The sequence below is a fragment of the Haliotis rufescens genome, unplaced genomic scaffold, assembly GCF_023055435.1.
Source record: "Haliotis rufescens isolate VD_foot unplaced genomic scaffold, xgHalRufe1.0.p SCAF_30, whole genome shotgun sequence".
Lineage (NCBI taxonomy): Eukaryota > Metazoa > Mollusca > Gastropoda > Lepetellida > Haliotidae > Haliotis > Haliotis rufescens.
In genome coordinates this window covers 1,599,319-1,620,741 of record NW_025964002.1, presented here as the reverse complement: position 1 = coordinate 1,620,741, position 21,423 = coordinate 1,599,319, and the positions used below count along the sequence as shown (strand labels likewise).

At 41.0% G+C, this 21,423-nt stretch overlaps 1 protein-coding gene across 4 annotated transcripts in view; it reads right to left on the bottom strand.

Annotated features, from left to right (window-relative positions):
* Positions 1-19,265, bottom strand: part of LOC124152226 (pyruvate dehydrogenase phosphatase regulatory subunit, mitochondrial-like) — a 68,688-nt gene extending 49,423 nt beyond the window's left edge. The window contains exon 1 of one of the 4 annotated variants that reach the window (XM_048380399.1): positions 18,881-19,265. The gene's annotated coding sequence lies outside the window, so the exon portion shown is untranslated. Of the gene's footprint in view, positions 1-6,204; positions 6,401-10,672; positions 10,961-18,880 lie in introns of those variants that run through there. The other 3 variants (XM_048380398.1, XM_048380400.1, XM_048380401.1) reach the window with 3 other exon arrangements.
* Positions 19,266-21,423: the final 2,158 nt, after the last annotated feature.

The window sequence follows — 21,423 nt, the reverse complement described above, 5'->3', positions numbered from 1 at the left end:
GGCATAAACACAACTGATGCATGAGACGTAACGCAGGCATAAACACAACTGAAGCATGGAGACGTAACGCAGGCATAAACACAACTGAAGCACAGAGACGTAACGCAGGCATAAACACAACTGAAGCACGGAGACGTAACGCAGGCATAAACACAACTGAAGCACGGAGACGTAATGCAGGCATGAACACAACTGAAGCATGGAGACGTAACACAGGCATAAACACAACTGAAGCATGGAGACGCCTGTCAGTGGCAGCTTCCAGATGTTTATTCTAAACTAGATCAAGCTGGTTAGTGAGGTTTAGTGACATCAGAAATGGGCTTCACAGTGAGGATAAGTTGGAAAGACAGTAATGTTATCAACTGTCCATTGACTGCTTGACTAGTTCTCTGAACATTAACAACTTTTAAATGGAAAACTTATTTAAATTTAAATTTTAATGTCTTAATAACATAACATAACAGTAAACAAACAAAATGCAACCAATACAAATAAACACGGTTTTTCATGCATTCGGAACACACCAAGGAAGAGGAAAAGATATACCTCAGATTTTTTTGTTATTTCTTAAATTCATACATCAAACAGGATTAGCTTCCAGTCTATCTATATGTTAAAGACATTTTATATTGTACGACAGTTTTTGAGTTATGTAACTGAAATAATCACTGCTATACCTAGAATATGCTTCTAGCTGTGTAATTGAACAAAGTTACTCCCCATTTTACCTGATGTTTGGTAGAGAAGCACGACTACCCATCGACCTTGCCTTTGGGATTGAGATAAACAAGGACAAGCAGACACTGACATCCTATGTCAAAGCCCTGAAGACAAGGTTGGAACAGAGCTACAAGATCTCCACATCTCTATCAAAGGAAGCCCAGAAGAAACAGAAGACAAGGTATGATGTCAAAGCCAGAGGTGCAACAGTCCAGTCTGGAGACAACGTCCTGGTGAAGGTTTTAGCCTTTGAGGGAAAGCACAAGCTCTCTGACAATTGGGAAGAGGATCCGTACGTAGTTCTTTCTCAGCCAAACCTGGGCATACCAGTGTTTGTTGTGAAGAAAGAAAACGGAGAAGGAAGGAACAGAACTTGACATCGTAACCTCCTCTTACTCATAGGATCTTTAGCAGTTGAGAGAATTGAAGAAGAGCCAATACAAGCAGCTCCGACTCCAGGACCAGAGAACCTTAAAGAACCAGAAACAGAGACAGAAACATCAGTGTCGGATCAAGATGTGCGTGGATCCATCTCAAGCCTGCTTGTTGAACTTCCAACGGAGCCTGAAGATACCACTGTCATCAGCACAGGATCCTTGGAACGAGATTCTACCTCACAGCTGGAGGGTGACGATCTGTCGACTGGAGAGGTAGGCAGCCATTCTTCTGGTGGTGACGGCCACATGCCACGGGAATCAGAGAACCCCGGTACAGGAGAAGCGGATGCATGAGAAGGAGAAGCAGCAGATGCTAATGTCAGTGAAGAACAGGACACAGATCCAGTGGGAGGAGCCACTGATCCTGTCCCATCAGATGACCGACCAAGGCCAAGACCAAAGCCACCACCACCAAGGACTTCACTCCGGCAGAGACGGCCACCGGAGTGGCAGCGCTCAGGAGATTATGTAATGAGTCAGACAACATCAGAGGACAGGGATGATTGAACTCAACTCATCGAACAGCTTGCGGCTGTTGGCATCTTTGAGCGAATTGGTGGTGCGATGTCACAGCTCATTGTCACTTTACTTAATAACACCAGCAAATAACAAGGACGACATTTGGGTGCGGGGGGGAAGTAAGTGGCAGGCTCAAGTCTTTCTACATATGTACATAACTTTTAGTTAAGATTTATTAGTTAGTAGTAAGGTTATATGGCCTTGTTACCATTTTAACTAATTAGTGTATTAAGATATGTACATTAAAAGAATATATTATTAGTTATAATATAAGTTATGTTTTTAAACCTCAGTATTTTATACCTTAAACATTCATTCCATAGCTCTGTAACATAAAGAAAGTTTACATATGCACATATGGATGGTTTCTAATTATTGCGATTAGAAATAATATAAAACATATAAAAGGTCCTGCTACTTACTGCTGCTGCCACATATCTGAGCCATTGACTTCATAGTAACCCTAATCGTGTATGTTTTTTCTAATAATTTGCTAATTATTCATTAATCCTGTGACTTATTCATGACGTTTCAGGCGACTGAATACACACATACATTATACAAAGTAGTTCATTTGCAAAAACATCAACTGCGCATGGTACACTGCTGGGAATTACAATTACCGTGTGGTTCATGACATGCATGCCATCACTGTATTGCCAAGTGAAATATGAATATTTTGACAAAGCTGTGTCAGGAGATTTACATGATGATGATATATTCCAGCTATATGACGGTGGTCTGTAAATCCAGTGATTGACATCATGAGCATTGTTCCACTCAATTTGGATAAGATGACATGCATCAACCAAGTCAGCCATCCTGACACCAGATCCATTTAGACGCCTCTTACCACAAACACAGGTTGCTGGGGACCCAGAATCTCACCCAGAATCCCCGCGGGCTCAGCGATAAAAGAAGTTGCTCAAGTCATTGTCAATGTCGAAATGTGCCTCTGTTCACGCAGCAGTGAATGGGTACCCAGTAGGATGAGATGGCAATGCAGTTGTTAACCTTCTAGCGCCTAATAGGCGGTTTGGGTTGTATACTCCCCAGGGAGCTGAGAATGATTCTTAAGTGCACACTGATCCAGTGACCAGGGTAATAATAGCTCTTTGAGCATGTCCCTGAGTGGTGTGGTAATATAAATGGCCTATCATTATGGCATCATCACTGCTCCAAGCAGACTCTCCAGCTCCTTGTAACATGCCATCACTGAGTCTTGGCCATCCACACAGCTGGAGGGTTTCATCAGTGTATTTGTCATGATCAATTTTCCTTCATACAACATTATATGACGCACCAAGTACCTGGTGCAACACATGCATCACGTGATAGCCAGCTGGTCGGCTGTCACAAATATTGATGATATAATCGTGCACAATATGTGCACATAATCGTGAAGTACAGTATGATGACATCAAGGTCAAAGAACATTGATAAATAACACGGAACACTAGGAATAGTGAATTAGTTCATACCTCCATGCCAGAGTGAGGAGATCTGACTGGTCCACTTGGTCTTGATAAAATACTTTATCATACCTCCATATCAGAATGATGAGATCTGATTGGTCAATGTGATCTTGATAAAATACTATGTATCCCGCCTTGGAGGGAAGTTTCTCAGTTTGGGAATAAATCTGTTATACCCCGCCACGAGCAGGACAGGCTGCACGTGGATTTCTGAGAGGCAGATTGAAATCCCTTATGCCCTGCTTAGAAGCAAAAAGCTGCACGCTTTTTATGAGTAAATGAAAGTCACATGATATAGCACAAACTAACCTCTACTCCTTTGAACAGATGTTTTCTATCAATTTTGAATTTGGTCTAATTCTTTTACAGTGTCATATTAAAACATGTCGTTAAGATAAATTCTCCGGTTTGTGGTACAAAACCTAACGCGGGAGGCATAAAACCCCATGTACCCCGAGCGACCCTGCTGCAACTTATACTGTACTTGGTAAGTAAAGGTCACCAAGTCCAAAGATCGATGTTCTGTAGAAAACTTGCAAATCCTACAAAAAACGCACTGGTTGCATGTAGAAACAACAATAGGTTGCATGTTCACGTTCAGTTTCACATGTGCATGCTCTGTGTGCTTAAAACAACCCCTGCTTGGTATTCATTTTCTCAGCCATGTTTTATCCTGCGACACATGTCTGGTGGCCTTGACCCTTCCCCAAACACTGATGGATAACGTCATACAATCATCCTGTTTTTGTCTGTCAATTTTGTGCATCACTATGCATGAGAAGCATGGTTTATATGATTATAACAAGCCCTGCTTCATAATTGATGTTCTCGGTCATGTTTTATCATGCGACATATGTCTGGTGGCCTATACCCTTTCCCAAATTCTGATCGATAATTTTCTACAATTATCATACATGTGTGATCAATCACAGATGTTGCATCACATACTTTGCTTATGTGGGATTATTTACACATTTAATTGCAGCTGGTCAGTGGAGAGCTGCTTGAAAATGGATGCAAATTAATCAATTTAATATTGTTCGCTTTTGTGTTTATTTATTTTTTCAAATTGACTTACACATATTTTTACAGGTCTTTACAGTCTTGTCACACATTCAAACACTGTAACAGCGATAGAAACTAACATATTTAGTCCACTAGTCCTTATAATGATAACATATAGTAAAACCCTTAAAAAGGACAAATGGCTACTAGTCCTTATGATACCTTAACTATTGGGCAGTTTGGCAAGGACTAGTGGTAATGTCTAACGCTGTGTAAATGTTGGAAAAGTACTGCAAACCTAGAAACATGTTTTTTTAGCAAGGAGTTTATTACAGAAATAAACAAGTGAGAGCTGTTTTTCATACAATAAAACACTGCAGGGCGGTTTATTTTCTCTGCAGTGTTTTATTATATGATAAACAAAGTCTATGAGTTGCTTATTTCTTTTATGACATATCAACTGACTGACTGACTGATATAGAAGATTTAACGTGCGCTTTCCGACTGCAGCGTATTTCGCACACGGGCCTGGCCAGACCATTTAGTGTATTCCGAGAAGGGTGAAAGTGGTGTGTGCAACCCAAGAGGGGACTTTTAGGGGTTGCTTATATCGATTTTTTGAAATTTTAAAATTTGGAATAAATGTCATATCAACATTATGTACAGCCTCTTTAAGGATCTTAATAAAAGATACAAACTTAACAAATACTGACCTGTTTTCAAATAATGATAACTCCCTAAATACCATCAACCAACCAAGAACAAGACACCACACATGAATCAAACATTGTCAAAGAATGTGCATCCTGTCGTGTTTGTAAAGATTTATTTCAGACCAACTGTGCAACCCAAGTTTTAACCAAACAAATACATTTCGAAGGCCGTGCCAAAAGACACCAAAAGACGTTAAAAGATGGTACTTGTTGTTACCCTGTCTGGCGCACTGCTTTAAGGTGCTAAAACAAGGATTGGTCAGCTCGGAGCCATGTTAAACAGCAGCATGGTATCTCAGTGGACTAGCACTCAGTGGACTAGCACTCAGTAGGCTAGCACTCTAACAACCAGCATTAGGACTAGTACCAGCAGCCACACACGTACATGCTATATGAGTACAATAATTTTAAACATGACGTTAAACCCCATTTCACCTCACTACCTTACCTTAAACAAATTGAGCTTAAATGAACTAAACATTTTGCCCTTTTGCAGGGTTAAACACAGCTACAAGTATTAGCCAGAGACTAGTGAAGGTCACAGTTAGCCATTGTGTCACATGGCTTTGAATTCCCGAGTATACATGAATGATAGGGTATTTAATAATTCACTGGATGGTTTTGACAGAAAAGCGTCGGTGGGAACACTGTAAGGGTAACGTGGATCGTATTAAAGAACAAGGAAAGCATATATCCTGACAAGCCTCGATTCCTGTACTTTTGAATGCTTTAGAAGAGTACAACACCCTCAGACTCGCTGCACAGCCATTATCCACTGTTGTCATTACAAATCTAACTGATACCTTGCCAAAGATATTCCACAGTTGACAGATATTGTTCAGACTGGAACAGCTGTGTCAGAGTGATATTCTGTACAAACAAGTTAGCTTTTAATTCTATTTTAGCCATAGTTTTATACACATTCTATTTCAGGTTTGGATCAAGTACATAGTTTATTTACAATGCCTTACTTTTGCCATACAATTGTATTTCAGCTTAAACATCAATACCATAGCCTAGTTTATTTACAATGCCTTACTTTTGCCATACAATTGTATTTCAGCTTAAACATCAATACCATGGCCTAGTTTATTTACAATGCCTTACTTTTGCCATACAATTGTATTTCAGCTTAAACATCAATACCATAGCCTGGTTTATTTACAATGCCTTACTTTTGCCATACAATTGTATTTCAGCTTAAACATCAATACCATGGCCTAGTTTATTTACTATGCCTTACTTTTGCCATACAATTGTATTTCAGCTTAAACATCAATACCATAGCCTATCTGTCTCATTCAGTCTATTATTTATCCAGCCTTTACTCACCATGCCACTGCATGCTTTTTTACCTTTCTCTTCTGACAGAATAAACAGCCACCAGCTCACACCCTGTAGCCGATTGTTGTGTTAACCACCCGACAACTAGGTGCTACTACACTGGAGCCCCCAGTGAGGATGTGACAGGACCAGGAGGAAACTGATGTGCACCTGAGACCAACCACGGAGTCATGTGACGTCACACTTCAGGCGCATAAACGATTGACACGCAGCCAAGTTGAAGTGATAGCTGCCAGTGTGTATAATTGTGTAGTAACTGAAAGAAACTTCTGGATATTGTTCCACTTGTCTATAGTGAATTGCCATGTGACATTTCTGTATTCTTTTGTATACTATACTATAGTGATGGCATTGCTATGCTGTACTTGTCATGTGACATATATATAAAATCTGTACTATAATCTGTGTGTTTGTGCATACGTTGTTTGCTATATACGTGTATTATACTATGGCCATTTTCAGGAGCGCTCCGAACATACCAATTATTCATGCCAGTCTTACAAGCCAGTCTTATGCGTAATGTATTTTTGTTTAGTATCTAAGCACTGTATGATTGGTCTGTGAGTGTTTGTGGCTAGGTAGTTAGAAAAATCAACCACTTAACTAACATAAACCATATAGCTATTACTTTAATTCCTAAATAGAGTGATAGGTTAATTGTGAGGTTAGCTCACTACATGTAGTTCATTAGCAGTTGTTGTCTTGCTAGTTTGCTACATTCAGGGAATTGTTGCTTGCTTTTCTAGTGTTGTCTTTGGTGTTGGTTTGCAATTGGTGTTCACTTTGTTTTTGTACTGAATTACATTCAGTGTTCTACATCGTGTAGCATTACTCGGTTACATTCCGTGTTCTACATCGTGCAGCTAAGGTTCATAGTCTTTGCTTTATCATGTAGGATCAGTTGCTTATACTTGACCCAATATCTGCGCGAGCCATAGTACACTCTACACTGATGCACATTGCATTCTAGTACTTAGATAATATTACTTGATGTGGTAAGTCATCATTAGCATGTGTTGAAGACAAACTTTAGTAAGTAGCTTGTGTGGTACCTATACACTACATATCTACATACTTAGGTTACGTTGCAATTCCATTGACCTTGCCAATTATTCCTTTAAATACACACTTAATGGGTATATTACCGTAGTATTCCTACACTGTGTGACATCATTGCACTTTGAGTTCACACGAGTATGTAGTTAAACACATTCATTTAGGTAACTGTGTAGTTTCTTTTGTGTGTGATTACATCGCACTCCAGTATTACACAGTTGCCAATTTTTTTATTGGTATATTTAAGTCTCTTTCAGCCTTTTTAAAAAAAAATTTACTTTGGATTTTCGGGTACACGTCACAATGGCTGGAGGAGGACTTTCTGAGGACAAGGTGAAGAAATTACTTTCTTCTTTTCAAAAACTGAAACTTCCCCCGAAAGTTGACACAGCAGAAGACTTGCTGAAGTAGATGTCTGAAGTCGGTCAGGTAAAGCAGGAACATGGTCAAGCACAAGCAGGTTCAGAGGGTTCTTCCGTGCCTACTACTGTCATCCTCGCCCATACTCCACAGCTTCCATACTTTCAATACTTTACTGGTGACAGGAAAGGGGATGCCGGAATCGATCAATGGAGACTAGAGTATACTTGTATGTCTACTCGTTACTCGTCAAAGATTGTTGCTCAAGCTGTTCGGCACACTTTACGTGTAGGGCTGCTAGAGTGGCTATGCATGTAGACAAGGATGTCCCATTGGAGACACTCATCTCCATGCTTGCTTGCGTGTTTGGTGATGTTTACACGGAACACAACATTGTGTCACAGTTCTACACAGCCAAGCAAGGGGATGAAGAAAGTGTTGCAGAGTGGTCATGCCGACTAGAGGATATTTTGAGCCAAGGAGTCACACTTGGAAAAACAGCCTGGACAAACAGAAGAGTTACTTAGGACTACCTTGTGGACCGGACTTAGATCTCAACTGAGGGACCTCACAAGTCACACGTTTGATCAAGGTGGATCATTTGAAGACTTCCTTCGTTACCTGAGGCAGGTGGAAGCTGACTTAGAGGGGAGGAACCTAGTGTCTCAAAAGAAGCCTGATGCCACAAGTATGGCCACATTCACTCAGGATTCAGAGCTTAAAGAGATCCGGGGAAAACTTGAAGTCCATGCCAACAGAGATTGCTGCTCTAAGAAACATAATAAGGATGCCAAGGAATCAGACTCCACACAGGTAAACACAGGAGCAGCAAGGTATAGCCAAGGTCAAGGTCAGTCAGGTCAAGGTCAGCAATGGCAGATGCCCCCTCGACAGTGGGTATGACCGCAACAGCCTAGAGGAAATCTGCAGTTTGGATGTGGTGGCCAAGTTAGATTTCAAGGACCACAGACCTTTTCTGATATTCCGGTTTGTTACCAGTGTGGACAACCTGGTCACATTAGGAGAGGATATAGAGCCAGGATAGACGATGGTCCTTTAAACTTCAATCGGCCCATGGGGAAGGGCGGACCATGGGCCTGGACACAGAGCATGTCAGCACTCAACAGCAATTGGTTGCAGAGTTAGTTGATAAGCCTACTGAGATTAATATCATTGTCAATGGTGTTAGTTCCAGGACTTTACATGACACAGGAGCTACCATTTCTTCTATTTCCGAATCTTACTACAAACAGAACTTCAGTGTGATTCCTATTGAGCCACTTAAACACATCCTTAACATCGAGTGTGCAGATGGAGAGTTTTTACAGTACAGTGGGTATATTGTTGTGGAAATTCAGGGATCAGGAAGTGTTTCATCTAAAGTCCAATGTTTACTTCTTGTGGTTCCTGACAGTTGTAACAACCAGACAGTTCCAATTACCCTAGGTACCAAGGTTATCTCTGTCTACATGCTCCAGTGCAAGGGGGGGTTCGGGCAAAGATTCCTACAGAAAGCAGACCTCCATACTCCTTGGTATTTGGCCCTTCATTCTATGTCCCTTCAGGAGACAGAACTTGTCAAGAACAACTACTCCATAGGACGAATTACAAGTTCAGAGCCAAGTCACAAGATAATTCCAGCTAATTCTGAAATTGTTATTCGTGGACATGTGATACAGCCCCTACCTTACAGATCCACTTGTGCCATTATTCAGCCTACAAGAGGATCAGTCATCCCAGACGACCTTGACATTGAACCAACTTTAGTATCATATGATGGAAGAGGACAGAAGATGTTTGTGGACATACATGTATCAAACCTCATAACTCATTCTGTTTCCATTCCAGGGTGCAAACTTTGAAAGTAGATTTATGATTTGTTTGTTTCTTTGTTTGTTGTTTAACGACTCGCTCAGCAATATTCCAGCTGTATGACAGCAGTCTGTAAATAATCGAGTCTGGACCAGACAATCCAGTGATTGATATGAGCATCAATCCCCACAATCGGGATACGATGACATGCATCAACCAAGTCAGAGAGCCTGACCACCCGATCCCCTTAATCGCCTCTTATGACAAGCATAGTCGCCTTTTACGCCAAGCATGGGTTGCTGAAGATGTATTCAACCCCTGATCTTCACAGGAGTAGACTTATGAAGGAGGTTTGTGACATTCTAGATATATCTAAGTCAAGGACTACCATCCATGGGGAATGGCATGACAGAAAGGTTTATGCAAACACTACTTGACATGCTTGGTACCCTGCAGCCAAGCCAGAAGCAGGATTGTGACATCACATGTGGGACCCTTAGTCCATGTCTACAATGCTACTAGGCAGGAGTCGACTGGCTACACTCCGTTCTCCTTGATGTATGGAAGAGAGCCTCGCCTACCTATTCACCTTGCATTTGGAATCGAAACCAACAGAGATAGGCACATTTGAACATCTTAAGCTGAAGCTCTTATAGATTTGTTGTTACAGTAACGCAATTGAATGTTTCATGTTTAAGATAAACAGGTGGTGAAAAAATAGAATGAAATGTTAACAAAGCATACATAAATAGTTTCTTTCTTTATCATAAATATAACGTGTAATCTTTGATTGACTTTCAGTGGCTGTTTTTGCCTGCACCCCATGAGAACAAGCATTGCTGGAGAAATATGCTATGCATAGCTGGCTGACATGTGTCCTGAATATTAATGGGTGCATGTGCTTACCACTTAATCATAACATTTATACACTGTAATTGAAAGGAAGATAGGCCTTGCTAGATCACACCACCATAAATTAATTACCAGTGCAACGTTGATCTTGTACCATAATCAAATAGAAGTATGGTCTCTTCATTAATGAATACTTATGCACATGCACGTATTCCATTAACATGTAACGTGATAAATAAATAAAACCATTGACTGCAAAACACCCTGGCCGATTCTATTCATATTCTAATGTGACAAAGACGGCACTGTTACAACTGGCTTGGGTCCTTGGTTTGGAGAACCAACTTAACAATATGTAATTTTTGTAAATTCCTACCAGTTCTCATGGTCCATCCTCTTCACTGAGCTGTGGAGCCAAGCTTCTGTATCTATCTAGGCCTAACACTTAGCAACAGCTCTAAGTATTCAAGGTCATTTCCGTCGTCTGTTGTCGCCTAGTTGCCCTGGTTGCACAAGTTGTACAATCGCGCATTTCAACGCCTTGGTGCCCTCCCCGCTGTCTTGTTTTCATGGATCGACTGTCACTAGGGTGATTTTATACTGACTGACATTTCTACGCCGCATCTGCTCCGAGACTCCAAAACAATAACAAGTTAGAGTTACGGTCCCTGTATAAGGGAGATAACTTAAATACAAACAAACGAGGATACCACAATTAAATACTTATTATAATATTATAATTATAATTATTTTATAGCCTGCAACCTCGGGGTATCGCGTTACTTGTCATGTACGTTAAACGGAACAAAATGCGCTCACTAACCTTTATGTTTATTCGTGTTCTCTATATCAGATATCATTTATTTTATCAAACAATGCTTGTTTTACTGATAAAAGTTCATTATTTACATTAGTAGCTCCGAGTAAAAGCCGGGCCTCGCGCTCAGTTTGACAATGGAGGGAACTCCATCGTATCGCGGTACAGAGAAAAGTTGTGTATGGAGGTCCGAAATGGACAAAAAGAGGACATAATTCTACCAACCACTTGGTATGATCATGCCAGACATCAGTGATTTGTCCAGACATGTGCAAAGACAGCACAAGTAAAATTCTAAATGTGTTATCAGTAATAGGTATTCAATGCATATTTACCGAAAAGTAAGAGAAAAATATTTTTATAAGTCAACAACAAAATATCAGAAATGATATTCTAAGATTGTTTATAAAAAAAAATTGGATAACAATAATTTGTCACAAAATGGAAAAATGTTAAAAGTCAACAATAAATATATAAAAAGCACTCCTGATATGCCCAAAGTATGTATTTATCTTTGGCTGCTTGTGAAGAATGTATTTCTAAGTTTGGCATTATGGCCCTTATGATTTCCCAATAGATTCTGGGCACAGAGCGGGGGAAAAATGTGCGGACTACGTAACTTACGTTACCTTATTAGTCGCCATGAATATGCAGATGATCTAGTTCAAGTCGACAGAGAAAGTTTACTTTGGGAACTGTGGGTTATATCGTTGGCCATTGACAGATGGGGGTAAGGCAATATTTCAAATGATGCCAGAAGTAAGTATCAACGCATTAATAACTCCTTACTTACAGCTGACGGAACATTCCGAGGACATTGAAATTGTTTACAAAATGAGCACTTCCTGGTTACTGATTTGCATTAATAGACAGCCGCTAAGAGGCGTGTCCCGCGTGAACTACCGGAAATCACAAATGCCGCGATACGATGAATGCCGCAGTACCACAGGGTCTGCTTATACATAGTTAGGTGTATCGAAGAAACACAGAGACTACCTACAATGGATAGTCAAAGACGAGAATACCCAACACTGGATAGTCAAAGACGAGAATACCCAACACTGGATAGTCAAAGACGAGAATACCCAACACTGGATAGTCTAACGAGAATACCCAACACTGGATAGTCTAACGAGAATACCCAACACTGGATAGTCTAACGAGAATACCCAACACTGGATAGTCAAAGACGAGAATACCCAACACTGGATAGTCTAACGAGAATATCCAACACTGGATAGTCTTACGAGAATACCCAACACTGGATAGTCTAACGAAAATACCCAACACTGGATAGTCTAACGAGAATACCCAACACTGGATAGTCTAACGAGAATACCCAACACTGGATAGTCTAACGAGAATACCCAACACTGGATGAATACAGTTAGGTGCACAGGAATGTAACGTTTACTCTTCTTACTTTTGACTTAAATATATACTTTACTGTGGACTGTAACGATACCTATCAATTCTGTATAACTTAAAGGTCAGGTTACCAGTAAACATGAGCAAAATATATACATGTACTTTATTTCGACATCATTTCACAACAGAAAATGAGAATGATATTACTATAATAACATATATTCAAAAGAAAAAATAATCCTTATTCTAAACTGAAAGACATGTTGAACTAAGACAACTCAATTCGTTCCCAGGAAGCAGCTATGGGGACAGAAAGAGGAACACCCTTAACGTATTGAACGAGGGTTTCATGACATGTTACATTTTCACGAATAATTTACAAAATACTTCTATTTTTATGGAAACACGTACTAAAGCTATATTTGAAACGCTAATACTGTAATCGAGCATCGATATCTTTCAAGAGGAACTAAACCACTGTGTAGAGGGCCACAGTAGTGAGCACCCAAGTTGGGTAGACTTTTTATTGCTCCTGATGTTAGAAAGCAGTTCGAAATTACATAAACATTCCACATGCAATACGTAGCTCTTGACAAATTATTGTACACTTGGAAAACAACATATTGGTTTTGCAAAATTTACAAGAAGGCAGCATAGGCGATGCTATCAACGAGGATCACTCCCAATGTCATGGTCAAAGCATGCAAACCCCGTCGCATCAAAACAAAAATTAGAGTTTATAATAGATATGCGTATCTCCTTGTCTTCTATAGTCTGGTGTCTTACGAAATATCAGTAACTTTGAAATTATAAATAAATGGTTTAAACACTTATGACAGTACACGGACAATATTCAGAGTTTTCCTCCAAAAATGTATTAGTTTAGATGGTAATTAACAACATTACATCTGATCACACCTAAATAATGAAGCGAAAATAACCAAAAACATAAGTATCACAGTTGCAAAAGACTGTAAGAAAATAAACCTTTGTCTAATAGGATACAGACACGTGAAGATCCGGGGTAGAAAAGGTCTTCAGCAAGCCATTCTTGCCGTAGAAGGCAACCATTGCTTGTCGTAAGATACGACTAACGGGATCGGGTGGTCAGGCTCGTCGACTTACTTGATGCATGTCATCGTATCCTAATTGCGTAGATGGATGTTCATGGCGTCAATCACTTGATTGTCTGGTCGGTTGCTATCCACAAAGTGATATTTGTGTTTCTTAGATTTTGCTAAAAGGCCAATTTGATCATAACGTAGCGGTTCAGGTGTTGGTTTTCACGCGGAATACCCGGGTTCGATTCCCATCATGGTCAAAATGTTTTCTAAACGAGGAGTAAAACAATATGTCATGTCTCTTAAATTGAAAATGTTGAACCTACATCCGTATCTACCTGGAAAAGAGACTCGTCAAGATTCAGGGTAGAATAGGTCTTCAGCAACATATGCTTGCCGTAAAAGGCGACTATGCTTGTAGTAAGAGGCGACTAACGGGACTCGGTCTGTCAGGCTCGCTGACTTGGTTGATGCATGTCATCGTATCCCAATTGCGTGGATCGATGCTCATGATGTCAATCACTGGATTGTCTGGTATAGACTTGATTATTTACAGACCGCTGTCATATATAGTTGGAATATTGCTGAGTGCGGCGTTAAACAACAAACAAACAAAACCTCGAAAAGACTTAAGCAAAGCCTGCTAATATTTGACAATGCACCTGGAAGGGGTCAAAGTACATTCTCCGGGGGCTAAGCGTTTGTATCAAGTGCATGAGTGAGTGAGTTGGGTTTAACATGTCCCTTTGAACATTATTTTATTTATATCACGGCGTGTCAGCTTCATGTGGGAGGGAGGCCCAAACTGATGCCACTTTGGTGAAACCCACACAACGGGTATGGTTCTGATTAACAGTAAAATGTGTGAGTGAGTGAGTATTGTTTTACGCCGCGTTTAGCAATATTCCTTCAATTTCACGGCGGTGGACATCAGAAATGGGCGTTGTACCCATGTCGGGAATCGAACGCGGGTCTTCGGCTTGACGAGCGAACGCTTTAACCACTAGGCTACCCGACCGCTCCTATCATGTAACATAACTAGGGCGAGCCGGGATTCAAACCTACGCGCTGAAGGGACGAAGCAGAAACTTAATATTCGTAATTTTAGGCTATGACATCACAAAATATACCCTGTGTTACATATGAAGCTGCATGTACGGGTGCTGGTCCAAAAGATCTAAGCCTAACAAACAAAACCAGCAATTGCGAAAGTGTGTTAAATTATATTTTTCAACATAAGCTCCTTGCTTTTCAATACACTTCTCATATCGATTGTGAAGCTTTTCAATTCCAATGAGGTAGAAGTTTTCTGAAGCTACCCTGAAAAACCCATTCACGGCAGATCCATTTGGACCCCTAACACGTTCAACTGGCTGTCACTAATATACAAACGGCCCCAACAGACCAAATACCCTTGCAGTGAACTACTCAAACAATTTATGTACTACTAGTTCACTTTGTTATGGCCCATAGTTGGAAGTAGGCCAGGCTTAGAACTTTTTGACCAGCCCTCGTTCATTCATGACCCATCATCACATTAGATGTGAAGTCACGTGTAACCTGGTTGCGTCCTTTTCGACCAATATAGGTCCCTTTATCAGTCAAGGATGTTTTTATGCTGTTTATTTTGTAAACATGCTTTGAGTTGAAAACATAAAACGTCAGATAATCTATATGTTTCTAGTGAATAAAACAATATATATTTCCTGAGAGGAGTCGGACTGGCGATCAGGCAAGGCCTATTTGTACAATGGCAATTAACCATTGATAAAAGTAACTTTACATAAAATAATATTAAGTTTGAATTAACTGTACCTGTTTCAAATATCACGATGCAAATATACAAATCTGAACTTTTACAGTCAGTTAACTCCCTTGCCTCGGGAAGATGCATTCTGGGGAGTGTACTGGGCATGTCTCAGCGCGCTGTGTTCCAAGGGCTCCTGATCAGAAACGACCCAGGTTCATCCTCATCTCTCTCAAAGAAGCTACGTTGTTTTGTAGCGGACCCGGCTGATTGTGTTGAGCCTTTTGTCGCCCTGGAGGAGTCTTGTGTTCCCCACCTTCAACCAGAGACTGCACACCAGGCCGGGCAGTGGAAACATCGAACGTTTCCTTCGAAGAAGGCAAAGTCTGGCAAGGTAATGGCTTCGGTTTTCTGGGATTCCAAAGGAGCCCTACTGGTGGACTACCTCCCGAAGGGTCAGACCATTAATGACCAGTGTTTTAGTAATCTGTAAAGGCAACTGCGTACAGCAAGCTTCTTCCCACCGCGTGACACCTTGGTAACTCAGTGATACAGGGTATTATATTTGCATTCAAGTTTGAATGGAAGATATGGAGTGGGGAAAGGTTCCTATACTTCCTATTCCTATACTACGAGCCTTTACCCATATGGAGATATGACACACTGTATACACGAGGGTGGATCGTTCGAGCCTTTCCCTCCCATATGGAGATATGACACACTGTATACACGAGGGTGGATCGTTCGAGCCTTCCCCTCCCATATGGGGATATGACACACTGGATAAATGAGGGTGGAACTTTCGAGCCTTTCGTATAACGAGTCTATGCATAGTCCAATCAAAATCGCGCACTGAAATTGAAATCCGGTTCGTAAACTGTCGTGCAGATTTCGGTCGATTGCAGGATTTGCAAAGCATGTGCACCGCCAACTCGTTTTCAGTAGATATTTTCCAAATCTTCTCATGTTTTTAATCAAGGTGTTCACGTGATTTGATGCATTTCGCGATGTGAGACCCGTTTTATCACAATGTAGATCTTGATTATCAGATCGTCCGTGTCCGGGCGCCACCATTTTTGTGGGATCTGATTGGTCCATAGGAGAGGCTTAGACGGGACATAACTGGTAATAGCCATTTGGCGGGACCTATCTTCCTACCCGAAATCCGTAATGCAAGCACAGAATGGTGCTTAAAGTGAGATGTTATTGCACGGTGCCAGGCGCCGCGCCTTATTTGTTTTGGGTTTGAGAATACTACATAGGGCCATGGGCCATGGGGATGAGTAATCGTTGGAAAGATATAGGCCTATAGCATATGGCTATACGGAAAACGGTGGCCCATTTCCGTGAAGTGAATTCTGCTTTTCAAGAGGGGCTATGTGGGATACGTTGACCCATTTCCGTGAAACGGGTCTATCTGTCGAGAGGGTCGGAGACAAGCCTACAGCATATCGCTATGTGGGATACGTTGACCCATTTCCGTGAAACGGGTCTATCTGTCGAGAGGGTCGGAGACAAGCCTACAGCATATCGCTATGTGGGATACGTTGACCCATTTCCGTGAAACGGGTCTATCTGTCGAGAGGGTCGGAGACAAGCCTACAGCATATCGCTATGTGGGATACGTTGACCCATTTCCGTGAAACGGGTCTATCTGTCGAGAGGGTCGGAGGCAAGCCTACAGCATATCGCTATGTGGGATACGTTGACCCATTTCCGTGAAACGGGTCTATCTGTCGAGAGGGTCGGAGGCAAGCCTACAGCATATCGCTATGTGGGATACGTTGACCCATTTCCGTGAAACGGGTCTATCTGTCGAGAGGGTCGGAGACAAGCCTACAGCATATCGCTATGTGGGATACGTTGACCCATTTCCGTGAAACGGGTCTATCTGTCGAGAGGGTCGGAGACATGCCTACAGCATATCGCTATGTGGGATACGTTGACCCATTTCCGTGAAACGGGTCTATCTGTCGAGAGGGTCGGAGACAAGCCTACAGCATATCGCTATGTGGGATACGTTGACCCATTTCCGTGAAACGGGTCTATCTGTCGAGAGGGTCGGAGACAGGCCTACAGCATATCGTTGATCCATTTCCGTGTCGCGAGGTCTTCCCGTCGAGAGAGTCGGGAAAAGGCCTATAACATATCGCTATGAGTGAAACGTTGACCCAATTTCAGTGTCGCGAGATATTAGCACTTTTGGACAGTGTGAATAATTTAATAGTTAAAAATAACAAACATAATCACAACGTTGTGGGTTTGAATTTTAACAATATCTGCATGTGTCCATGTGCAGATCAACTTCATTATAAAAAAATATTACAATATTGTAGTTATTACCTTGAAAAGATTAATTTAAAAAAAATATTAATTACTTGACCTCTGTAGATATATCAATGTCAGCAGTAGCGTTAACCACTATGATTGTGTCAACCTATTACCCCATGTTCCTTGAAAACAAAAAACAACAACGGGGCGGTGGGGTCGCCTTTAGTGGCTAAAGCGTTTGCTCGTCACGCCGTCCCGGGTTCGATTTCCCACATGGGTACAATGTGTGAAGCCCAGTTTTGGTCTGCCGTGATATTGCTGGAATATTGCTAAAGGCGGCGTAAAACCATACTCACTCACTGAAAACAAAAACAAATGTTTCAGAAAGTCATTGTTGTGGAAACATAGTTTTGTTTTCATGTTTGTTTTCTACTTCTATATAACATAAATATTTAAACTGAAATGTGCCATATATTCTCATTCCTGATTCGGAAGGTACCATGCACGTGCAAATTACAATTTGTTTCATCTACCAGGTGACACATGTGTGCTTTATGACAGTGTAGGTTCTCGCGTCAGTAGGTAGGTATGCTACAAAATTCTTTGCGCCGTGTTGATCCTCTATACCAAAGTTATCTTATACAGTAATATACACCATCATGAGCCACGTGTATAAAGATATTTGCTCGGATTACCACACATCCTGTTTGAGATAGCCATATCACACCACGTTCTGTTTAACAGCCAGGACACCTGTTACACCTGCCGGTGTTACCGCAACATCTTGTGTTACATACATTTCTTAAACCCCACAAAGCTGTCAGACAGGTATATTAATGTTTCCATACAACATTCGTGTTTGTCGTGAAAACAACTTAAGCTTTGTTCAATGTATGTTGCTACCACTACAGGCGACAGGATTACAGAATACGTAATCAACAAATAAATTAAATATATGTATATGAATATTAGGCTTTTATTTTCTTTCAACCCCACATACATGTCAGACACGTTTATTAATGTCGCCATAAAACTGTCGTGTTTATCGTGAAAACAACTTAAACATTGTTAAATGCATGTACAGTAAACTACGGTTATAACGAACTTAAAGGGCCACTTAATTTAGTTCGTAATAACCGTAGTTCGTTATAAGCATATAAACATCAAATGGCATGGACTAAGAAATAAGTTCGTTAAAAGCGTGTTCGTTATAAACGTAGTTTACTGTATTTGCTACCGCTACAGTCGACAGGGCGATATCAATATATACATAGATATATATATATATATATATATAACTATATATAAACAATAACGAACCGTGCTATGCGTGTGGGCCTTCACTGGTGTCCTCCGTGATCGGCAGTGGGTGGTATGGGTACAGGGTTGCCAACTTCCACCATTTAAACGGAGACAATATTAGGATCAGCTGCGTGGTCTGTCCCTAACGGCGAAACGGCACAACACCCAGCTAAATTAATGTATGTAATGTTCACGATTACCAAGTCAGAAAGTAGAATTAATGTGGTTGTGGCAACGAATTCATTACCCTATTATAAAAAACTACCATGATCCGGATCTTCCCCCGAGCATAGTCCGTCCTTTGCCACCATGCCTTACCTGCGTGACAGGAGTTACCACAGTCCGGGTTACCTGTTGTTTGTTTGTTTGTTGTTTAACGCCGCACTCAGCACTATTCCAGCTATATGACAGCGGTCTGTAAATAATCGGGTTTGGACCAGACAATCAAGTGATTGACATCATGTACATCCATCTACGCAATTAGGATAAGATGACATGAATCAACCAAGTCAACAAGCCTCTCACAACAAGCAGAGTCATTTTTTACGGCAGGCATGGTTGCTGAAGACCTATTCTACTGCGGATCTTCACGGGTCCCAGCTATATGATGGCATAAGGAAGATATATATGATGACAGTCTGTAAATAATTGAGTCTGGACCAGACAATCCTCGAGCTTGCATCTCCGAAAGTGGGATACGATGACATGCATCAACCAAGTTAGCCAGCCTGACCACCCGTAAGTCACCTCTCACGGATAACACGGGTTGCTGGTCTAGGTCTGCATACCCCTAAGGAAATAGTTGTTAGTAGTTGTGTTGTTATACATCCAACTACAGTTGCAATACAAGGTTCCTCAAGCGCAGGAAGGCATTTACAAGCTTCACTTGTCTTGGAGTTCAGGGGGCGGTGGGGCAGCTTCGTGGTTAAAGCGTTGGCTCGTCACGCTTAAGATCCGGGTTCGGTTCCCCACATGGGCACAATGTCCCCCGCCGTGATATTGCTGGGATATTGCTAAAAGCGGCGTAAAACCATACTTACTCACTTGAAGTTCAGAAGTTCACTCAGTAGATTCCAGCTTAGAATAGAGGTGTGTTAAAAGTATGTGTGTGTGCGTGTGTGTGTGTGGGTGTGTGAAAATAAATAGGCAATACCCCAAAACCTGTGCTATTGGGATATTCTTTTACTTTTATTTACTTTCGTACATTTTTAACGACACACTCTTTGAAGGTAGTCTTAAAGGGAAAGTAAAGTGAAAATATTCAAAATCAATGGGGCTTGGAAGTGAACACCCAAGAAACACATTGTTGTGTTTAGAAAAGGTGGGCGAGAAGTGGGCCTATGATGAAAGAAGGATTGGAGCTGTTGATAGTTTTTCATATCTGGGAATCATGTTTACTATAGCTGAAAAGTATTTTAATTATAATACGTTTACTATTAATTAAGGCCGCGAGGCAACATTTGCTTAATATAATACTACCAAGTCTCTTTGTCTCAATACTGAGACACTACCGCGTCATTGTTCCATAGTTCTTCCGGTAGTGTTTTATGTCACGCGCTAGTTGACTGGGCTACCGCAAGAGGGGTAATGAAGAACGATTACATCTTGATTTCTGTAAGCGATTATTCGGTGTTAAAAAATATGCATGTAATGCAATGGTGTATGCTGAGCTAGGTCGCTGCCAATGGCAATGCAAAAGAATGCACAATCTTATTAAATATTGGAGCAAGTAGTTTTTTACTGATAACTGCATCCTACGTGGCGGATATGAATGACTACACGGAATACCGTAACCTACGGAGTTGGTCATATCATGACAGGCATCAACCAAGTCAGCGAGTCTGGCCACCTGATCCCGTTTATCACCTCTCACGCCAAGCATGGGTTTGCTGGTCAAGGTTTGCTGGTGAAATAGTTATTACCGGTAGTAGTTGTATTGTTATACATCCAACATTTGCAAGATAAGGTTCCTTATGCTCAGGAAGGCATTTAAGTTACCATTTCAGGTGACACACACACACACACACACACACATATATATATATATCTCAACTACCGGTTATGGAAGATGGGTGAAATGTGGTATAAGCATGAATTGGATATTAGTAATTTTGCCCTCAATGAAAACAGATAAATATACAATGTGTCTTTCAGCTAATTCGAAGTCAACTGACAAGTCCCTTCAAATGTACAATTTATACATTAAATGTTGTTGATATTAATACTTTACAATATTATTTGGTGCGTTTATCCCTTCTGTATACCAAACTATTTTCTTCACATGATGTCATCATATCCTGCCTACAGATAGGAAAACTTACAGATGCTAATTGCAGCTCACTTGTCATAACTGGTGACTTTACTGGCTAAAGGGGAATATATCTTCCCGAACACAGTTTATCCTTTGTGTTTAATTTTGCAAAATGGCTGTCCATCCGTATTTAGAATCTACCAAAGTTAGACCATTTGTGGATAAGACAAGCAAGGACGCACGTGAATGTGAGTATGGGTTCGACAACCTCTGCGCACACATGCACTCACTCACTCACTCATCCGGAGGA